This window comes from Panthera leo, chromosome A1 (genome assembly GCF_018350215.1).
Source record: "Panthera leo isolate Ple1 chromosome A1, P.leo_Ple1_pat1.1, whole genome shotgun sequence".
Classification (NCBI taxonomy): Eukaryota; Metazoa; Chordata; class Mammalia; order Carnivora; family Felidae; genus Panthera; species Panthera leo.
This window is the reverse complement of record NC_056679.1, coordinates 45,548,609-45,557,545: the sequence shown is the minus strand read 5'-3', so window position 1 is coordinate 45,557,545 and position 8,937 is coordinate 45,548,609. Positions and strand designations below refer to the sequence as shown.

Here is an 8,937-nt window from a genome sequence, read left to right as displayed (position 1 = left end):
AATGCTGCCCCCCCCGCCTTAGGGTTCTGTGCTAACCATGCGGAGCCTGTTTGGGATTCTCTCTCTCCCTCTGTCTCTGCCCCTTTCTGACTTGCCTGTGCTCTCTCTCTCAAAATAAATAAACATTTTTTTAAAAATAAAAGAAATACCTTTTAGATTCATAGAATTTGTATACAATCCTATTAAATAGGTTTCATTTTGCCCCTTTTAACAGATGGGAAAACAAAGCCAGAGAATTTAAGTATCCCGTAGTTAAGTAATCTAAAGAGGCTTTCAGTTTAACTGCACATCTCTAATCACTTTTGAGCAAAAGCCTATCATTGCCATTTTTTTGTTCAGTGTCAGTATTCATTTCAATGCATTCATTAATATTTTTAATAAAACTTGGTTCTATGAAATTCATAATAATAAAATATTTTCATAATAATATATAGTGAAACATAGGTTTAATGTTCATTGTCTAGTCAGATCATTATTATCAATTCAAGTATCCTAATAGAGTACAAAGTTTGGGGCCAATCTCTACCAATTATGTTTGTTTTGAATCTAATATGATTCCAGAAACTATTTCTTAAAGATGATTTTTTCTTATTTCCATTTAAATTTCTGCAGCTTGTAGCTTACACAGGAGAGAATGTGGGAAGGTTAACTGCATAAACATTTATCTTTTTTAAAACAAAATCATATACTGCAAAAGACGTGTAGGGAAGTACCAACTTCAACATACCATGAGATTATCCACTTCTAGGATGAGAACCCAAAATGGATCAGGGTTGTATGTTTGGTTTACATCTGCCTTTTTATGTATTAGGAAATACTTACTTCTCTCAACCACTCCTATTTACTTCATCTTTTCAGATGGGAAAACACTTTTCTCTGAATTGATGACTACTTATTTTTCAGCTAAAGTAAATACAGGTCTATATCTCTTTTCATTTGTGTGAGAAGCTGACACATTCTGTCACAACATCGCTTGAGTAAATGGGAAAGTGACAGCTTCCTGGCAAAATTTTAAAGAGATAAACATCTATTTTTGTTTAAACAGCCACTAAAAAAATCAGATGGAAGCTTTCCAGGTTGAAAGGATAAAGAATGCATGAGTAGTGCAAATTGGTAAATGAATGCACGTTAGAAAACTTCTGATGTTTGCCTCTGCGATTTTAACCACAGCTCAGTATTTTGCGGGATTAAATAATAAGTCTTCAAAGAATAAATTCTATCTAGATGATAGAATCATCCAAAAAGTAGATTAACAGTATGTTTTTAAAAAATCAAACAATAAAATCCTTAGAAACAATTCTAAATTGAAATATCAAATATTTGCTTTTGAAATTTGTTTTAGTTAAATGCTGTAGTACTAGAAATTATATTACTGGTTTGAAAATGGCTCTAAGAAAACTACTGTTACTTAGTCTTTACATAGCACTTCTAGAATAGTATGTTTTTGAAGTGTTTTTCCTTTATAGGTATTTTACTGTTATATAAGCATTACTGCTTTTTAGCCCAGCTTCTCTTAGAATCTGTGCACATAGTATGTCAAATTTTTCTCTCAGGAAACAGTGTTACTTACAAAACTTACAGTTTTTCTTCTTTATGCAAGTGAGCCTTTAAAGCAGGATTTTGCAATTCACTATCATTTTGTAAAATATAGGGGGAGTGAATGCTTTATATTTAGTGTAAAGAATTTACTAAATAAGAAAATTTTTGTTAATTATTGAGATGTAAGATCACATGAATGTCAGTCACTGATAGCTATTAAATGTGTCATTATTGGATTTTATAGCTCTCACATTTATAATTCCTATTGATAATAATCTTTATATCACTGCATGACTCTTCAGAATTTCCCAGAGCAAGTAAACTGATGTTTAATCTTGCGGATCCTATATTGTTCCAGTAACATTCAGTGAGCCTTGCACTGAAACAACCATAAGGTACTTCTGTGCTCCTGTCTCATCTCATTCCACATCTCTCCAGCCAATTCACAATTCTTAGAAGATGAGAATGGCAGGAGATTTTAATTTTCAGTTACAAAACAGAGGTTGAGAGTACTAAACTTTTTTTCTATATACTGTTCCTGGTTAAGTAGAATCATATACTGATAATTTTCAGTTGTATGATTGACACAATGATTGGCAAATAAACCAAACAAGTACAGTGTTCAAACTATTCCTACACCTAAACTGACATGAATTTTTGTAGAAGATGATTGGAGAAGAGTAGTCAGAGATTATGAAATGTAATCTGGGCCAACGGTGCAAGAGTGCCTGGCTCTGAGGGTCCCAAACCAAATTTCACCAGTTGTTATTGACAAAATCCAAAGGCAGGAAGACAACCATAGTGAAATGAGAAAGGAGTATGTTTCAGTGAGGTCAACATCAGGAAGTCACTGAACTACTATCCCAAAGCTGTCTCCAAAGTGCTGAAAATATTTCTGGGCTTATATAAGGACTATAAGGGACAAAGGTTAGTGGGTCCATGCAGGGAGAAGTAAAGGTCAGGTCCATCATTTTCTTGGCATCAAACATGTAGGGTCTTGCTGACATCAGGGCAGTCGTTATTGCTTGAGGTGGCAGTTTTGGTTTCCATCACGGGATGCTTTGTCCTTGGAGTCTTTTGCTTCAGTTAAAAGATAAGCTGGAAAGAAGAAACTAATAAGTTAGAAAGTACAAACTGAGGTCAAAGTGCAAGTAAAATCCCCTATCATGGTTACTTTACCAAAAATTATTTTAATGAAATATCAAGTAAATTTGAAATACTTTATTCCTGTCTTAAAAAAAAAATCTCTAGGGGTGCCTCAGTGACACAGTCTGTTAAGCATCTGGCTCTTGACTTTGGCTCAGTTCATGATCTCAACGGTTCATGAGTTCAATCAGGCTCTGCACTGACAGTGTGGAGCCTCCTTGGGATTCTCTCTCTCCCTCTCTCTCTCTCTCTCTGCCCCTCCCTGACTTGTGTGCTCTCTTTCTCTCAAAATAAATAAATAAACTTTAAAAAACCATAAGAAAAATTTAAAAATTCTAAAATATTCACTAATTTCCTTTGAATCTTCTTGTTTAGAAACTTTTGTAACATGTATTGTTAAGGTTTATATGTGAGAAAAAAATTTACTAATGTACATATTTATAGATACATCTAATCTTGCACTTCATCACGGACTTTGTCCTTTGCCTCTTCTCTGACAGTCTTTCTGATTCACATACACAGGGGAAGTTGGGATTGCAGTCAAGATGTTTGGCAAAAAGCAGAAGTGCAGCAGCTGAAATACTACTGACTCTATGATGACCAGAATCTCCATTTCTCTGACCTTAGTAGTGAACTACTCTGAAACAAGGAGCGAGAAAGGTGGGTTGGCATTTAAATAAACAGCACATTCATTTTACATTGAAGTCTCTTGATTAACAGTAGAAGACATCACTCCTGAAAGCATCTGCGGTGTCAGTAATTCCATTAACAAAGAAGCCACTTTATTATCAACATACTGTAGATTCATTTTAATGTGTCATTTGCACTTCAAAGTCACATAACTTTTATTATGGTAAATCAATTAAAACTATTTCTCATGATAATTTATCTTCTGCAGAGTTTATCATCTCAGAGAATGCAATATTTCCCAATTTAACTTCCAAGACAAAAGTGATGTAATTTGAATGCCTTTTACTGAGCTTATTAAGCATAAAGATCACAGAAATTTCAAACCCTGAAAGATAACTGTTTCATCTATGTGATAAAATGGAAGCCACGTTTTTTTTGTAGCCTACTATAGGTAGTGGAGACAATATGCTAATTAGTAATATAACCTCATTTACTGATTTTCTATGTCTCCCATTCTAAAAGATAATCTAGTAAAAGCGGATAGTTTTCTCTGATATTACTTTTAAAGAGAACGTAAAGACTTATATAAAAACATTTTATTGAAGATTTGCAAAAGAACTGAATTTGAGGATGATACAGTCACCTGTTTTGTTACTTTTAACGACTTTGTGAGAGCATGCTTCAAAGATTTAATCCATATCTTATCTTTGAAAACTGCCAGTATTCTTTAACGTTCTTGAATATTTCTAAAATAAAGTTTTAATATCCATTTGCAGCCTGCAAAATATTTGTGTGGAAATGAGGAATTTTATGTTTTTCTAAGTTGAGTAATCTTCAAGGATATTTTCAAACACTTACCCATTTTATTGTAGTTTTATTGTACAATTGAATTGAACTAAAAATTCTATCAATAGAGATAGAAGATAAGATATTCATAATTTCTTTATGAGTGGCAATCAGAATATGTTAGCTAAGTACTGTATCAAGTACAGGGTATTTTACTTATTAATGCAATTTTAGTAAGGTGTGCTTTATTTTATGATAAAAATAAACAATTTAAATGACTTTTTTCTTCTGAGATATTTAAATTTCTTGAAAAACCTCATTAGAAATTGATGCATCATGCATTTCTTATCGTTGTCTCTAAATTCTCATTTTGGTTCTAAATGTTAAGAAATTTGTGCCTTACAAATCTATCTTTATCCATTCATTTAATCCCTGCAAGGAGATTGTTTATAGCATCTACAGGAGGAGTAGTACTTACAAAAATTAAGTTACTATACACTGTCAGAAACAGATAGTATCCTTAATTTCAGCATTTGTGATGGAAAATTAGAATCTAATATAAAAGAGAATTTTGCTTATAAAAATGAACAGAGAGTTTAATTAAGTTAATTATAATAACTCAATGCCTCCCACCATCCGAACAGTGCCTGAAGGACCCTTGGGTCTTGGCAGAATAATTTAGGCTCTGCTGATATTGTTGAAAATTATGAGGATTGAAACTGGAAAGGCCTAGTCTAAAACCTGATATATGCCCTGTGTTTGTTTTACTTAAAAATTTTACAATACCCCATAGCCGTTTGTTGTTTTTGGTGGTGGTGGTAGTAATGGTGAAATGATATTAATGTCAATTATTTTAAGGATATGATCTGTAAAGCATTTGGAATCCAGTAGTGTGCAAATCAAAAGAATTCTGCAAGTTTGACTATGATCCCTTACCCAGTCTTTGCCACTAACCTAGAGACTTATAACATCCCTGAACCTCATGGCTATGTATTCCAAATGAATTAGGATTCCACACCTAAGTGATCTTGAATTTGATCAGTCCATCCTTCTTTTTCTCTAACTACCATACAGTGTGACTGCAAAAATAGGCACATAGCATCCAGAGGAAGATTTTCAAATGAACTAAATTTCAAGATAATGCAGTTATCTATTCTGATAGTTTTTAATGACTTTGTAAGAAATTACTTTGAGGACTCACATCTATTTTTTATCTTTGGAAACTGCCAGGATTTTTTCCTCCTTCATTATTGAATCTTTCTCAAATAAGAACTGAAAAGGTTTGTGTGGAAATGACAACTTTTGTGCTTTTGTAAATTGAATCCAAATATTCTGAATTGGTATCCACACTTTTACATAACATACCTCCAATATATTATATGTATATTTATTGATGTATAGAGCATATATATGAACTTTTATACTATGAACTTTTATACTAACATATTTAGAAAATTACATTGATATGAGCCACTAATAATAGTGGCTTAATATTATCAATAATTAATATCTCAAGGGAAAATATACACTTAAGGCAAGGCTACTAATACCTGTGGGTGTAAATCTACTTTTCAATTTGCTTTTCAGTTGCAAATCCTTTGAACTGATAACTTTGAATTATTTTGAACAGCTTGTTAGATATGGTCATGTCACAAATGTGTTGCCTCAAAATGAGGCAGACGAAGAGAGCTTTGAGCAATAAACTAACCAACTCTGCTATAACCTTGTTGCCCTTCTGTACTTAAATCATTGGGACTATCATCGATCCATATTTTGTAGACATCTTGTTTAGCTCACTTGTCCATCTTGTATGGGTTAGTTTAGTTAAAACTGGTTGATGATTAAGTAGCAAATCCATTTAATTATGGAAATACACATGGACTGTTGAGCAGTACACCAAACCCATGAGGATAGCTCCTTCATTGTGGAAATCCTGCTCTTCCAAACCTTCCATTATAAACACAACAGACATGAAATAAGACCTGAGAAAGCTTCCCATGTCAATTAATGCATGAAAAACTTAAACACCTTAGGGATTATCATTTTTAAAATAAAAATTAAAGATAAGTCGAGTGCTTGCTTCGGCAGCATGTGGACTAAAATCAGAATGATACAGAAAAGATTAGCATGGCCCCTACACAAAAATAACATGCCTGTCATTTGTGAAGTGTTTCATCCTTTTTCTCTTTCAAAAATAACTAAACATTAAAAAATAAAGATAAATAGAAATTGTAACATTTCTTCATATATCTATGTAGTTTATCTTGCACAACTCCTGGTGTGCTTTAGTTCTATTTTAGAGCTAAACCCTCAGATGCTGCTGTTTGAATGTTGTGATTTAGTTTTCTTCCTCCAGATACCAGCATACACATTATACACGTTCTCCCTTCCCCTGGGAGAATGATTTAACTTCTCTTTGTTAAACTTGGTCGAGAGTCATGATTTCAGTTTCTTGTGTTGAGCTCCATCTGTTTCCAATGCAAACATCTTCCAGAGAGACTCCCAACCAGAGGAGCTCTAAGGTGGAAGTGGCTACTATTTGAAACCTTAAAAGTTTCCCTCTCTTCTTTTGAGAACCACACTGAAATCTTTCACAAGTTTTACTTTAACACCAGGGAAAAAGAGAGAGACCAAGATGGCAGAGCAGCGTGGAAGATTAGTGCAACAATCTGCATAATTTGAGCCACAGAACTCAGCAGGTACGTGGCAGGGAGAGGTGAACTGGGGGAGAGAGAAGCACTGGAGGGTAGGGAACTGTTTTTGTTTGTGGAGAGAGGACAGAGACATGGGGGAGAGTACAGGAAAAGCACTCCTGAAAGCAGCTGGAGAGAAAGAGAAAGAGTGGAAGCACCTACAAGGGTCTGAACAAGAAAAGTAAAATGAAGAAAGGAGAGGGTTTCAATACCATTAGGACTCTATAAACAGGGGGTGGCTCAGTCAGTTAAGTGTCCGACTTGGGCTCAGGTCATGATCTCACAGTCCATGAGTTCTAGCCCCACGTCAGGCTCTGTGCTGACAGCTCAGAGCCTGGAGCCTGCTTCGGATTCTGTGTCTCCTTCGGAGCCTGTGTCTCCCTCTCTCTCTGCCCCTCCCCTGCTCATGTTCTGTCTCTCTCTGTCTCAAAAATAAATAAAAACATTAACAAAATTTTAAAAAAGGACTCTATAAACAGGGGAGCAAAAAGTCAGAAATTCTGCAGCTCTAGTGGGAAGAGGGAATCCCCAGGAGCAGACAGCAAGGTCTAAGGGGTCCTTGGGCCACACAGAGAGAGGTGGTTCCCCAATTGGGAGGACACTTGGGAGAGGCCATGAAGCCGCCCCACAGGAAAAGGTCCCAGGGGACCCTGGAGAACAGCAAGTTTGCTGGTGTTGGAACAAGGACACTGGGGTGTAGTGAAACTTGGCACCAGTTGTGTGTTGTGATTTGCCATAATCTCCTGAACTGTTGCTGCTACACGATCACGGGAACTTTTGCTGGGGCAGGCTGGCACCCAGGGGCCCCTGCAGCAGCATGGTCACATGAGTGTTCCTGGGAGCAACCCAACACCCGACCATTGCTCAGTGAGACACTTCCACAGAGAATCAGAGCAGGCCTAAGCCACAGGGCCCTCAGAAGTGAGGGGTTTGGAAGCACAGCACCATCTGAGATAAAATTTGGGAGAGAGGTGCTGCCTGGCAGGCTGACAGCTTGGTCATGGACAGTGTAGAAGCGGGAAGTGGACAGAAGCCAGAGACAAAGGAGGAGTACCTGATGGACAGTGGATAAGGGCAGAGTTCTGACGCTAAAGATTGGGAAGCTGGGTGATGTCATTTTCACCTCTCCTGCACCAGTGCATACACCTGTACAGTGCCACACTGATCCACATCAATAAGCTAAGCAGTGCCACCTAGTGGAGAAAGGAGCCATAACACCAAGTGCCATCCAACTGTGGCAACCTAGTCCTAGAGGATGACCACAGTTCTCTCCACTGGCTTAGTGTACAGACTATAAAGTGCTTCATAGTTTGACTTCTAGGAGAAAGTGGATGTAATTTCGTTTGGATTTTAATCTGTTTGCTGGTCTATCTATTCATGGTTTTTCTCTTTTTCGTTTCTTATTCTTGGATACAGAAAGAAAAAAAATATTTTACATTTTTATAAAAAAATTAAATGTTTTCTTTCTTTTTTTCTTCTTTTTATTTCCCTTTTTTCTCTATATTATAAAGCTTCTGTCAACAACCACACCAAAACACACGTAGGATCTAGCTTCCCTTATTTGATTTTTTTGTGTTGTTTTTATTTTTTTAATTTTAATTTTTTATTTTATTACTTGTTTCTCTTCCTCCAAAATGATGAAAAGAAGGAATTCAACCCCAAAGGAAAGAACAGGAAGAAATGACAGCAGGGATTTAATCAACACAGATATAAGCAAGATGTCTGAACTAGAATTTAGAATCATGATAATAAGAATACTAGCTGGGTTTGAAAACAAGCATAGAATCCCTTTCTGTGGAGATAAAAGAAGTAAAATCTAGTCAGGATGAAATTTAAAATGTTGCAACTGAGATACAATCTTAAATGCATGCTATGGCAGCCAGAATGGATGAAGCAGAACAGCGAATCAGCGATATAGAAAAAAAAATTATGGAGAATACTGAAGCAGAAAAAAAAAGGGAACCTAAGACAAAGGAGCATGATATAAGAATTAGAGAACTCAGTAACTCATTAGAAAGGAATAACATCAAAATCATAGGAGTCCCAGAAGATGAAGAGAAAGAAAAAGGGGTGGAAGGTGTATGTGAACAAATCATAGCAGAAAACTTTCCTAACCTGGGGAAAGAAACAGACATCAAAATCC

General features: G+C 35.8%; 1 non-coding gene across 1 annotated transcript; it reads left to right on the top strand.

Annotated features, from left to right (window-relative positions):
* Positions 1–6,173: 6,173 nt before the first annotated feature.
* On the top strand, positions 6,174–6,283 carry LOC122202709. The gene has a single exon (XR_006194828.1). It is a non-coding gene; the product is annotated as a U6 spliceosomal RNA (small nuclear RNA).
* The last annotated feature ends 2,654 nt before the right edge of the window (positions 6,284–8,937 follow it).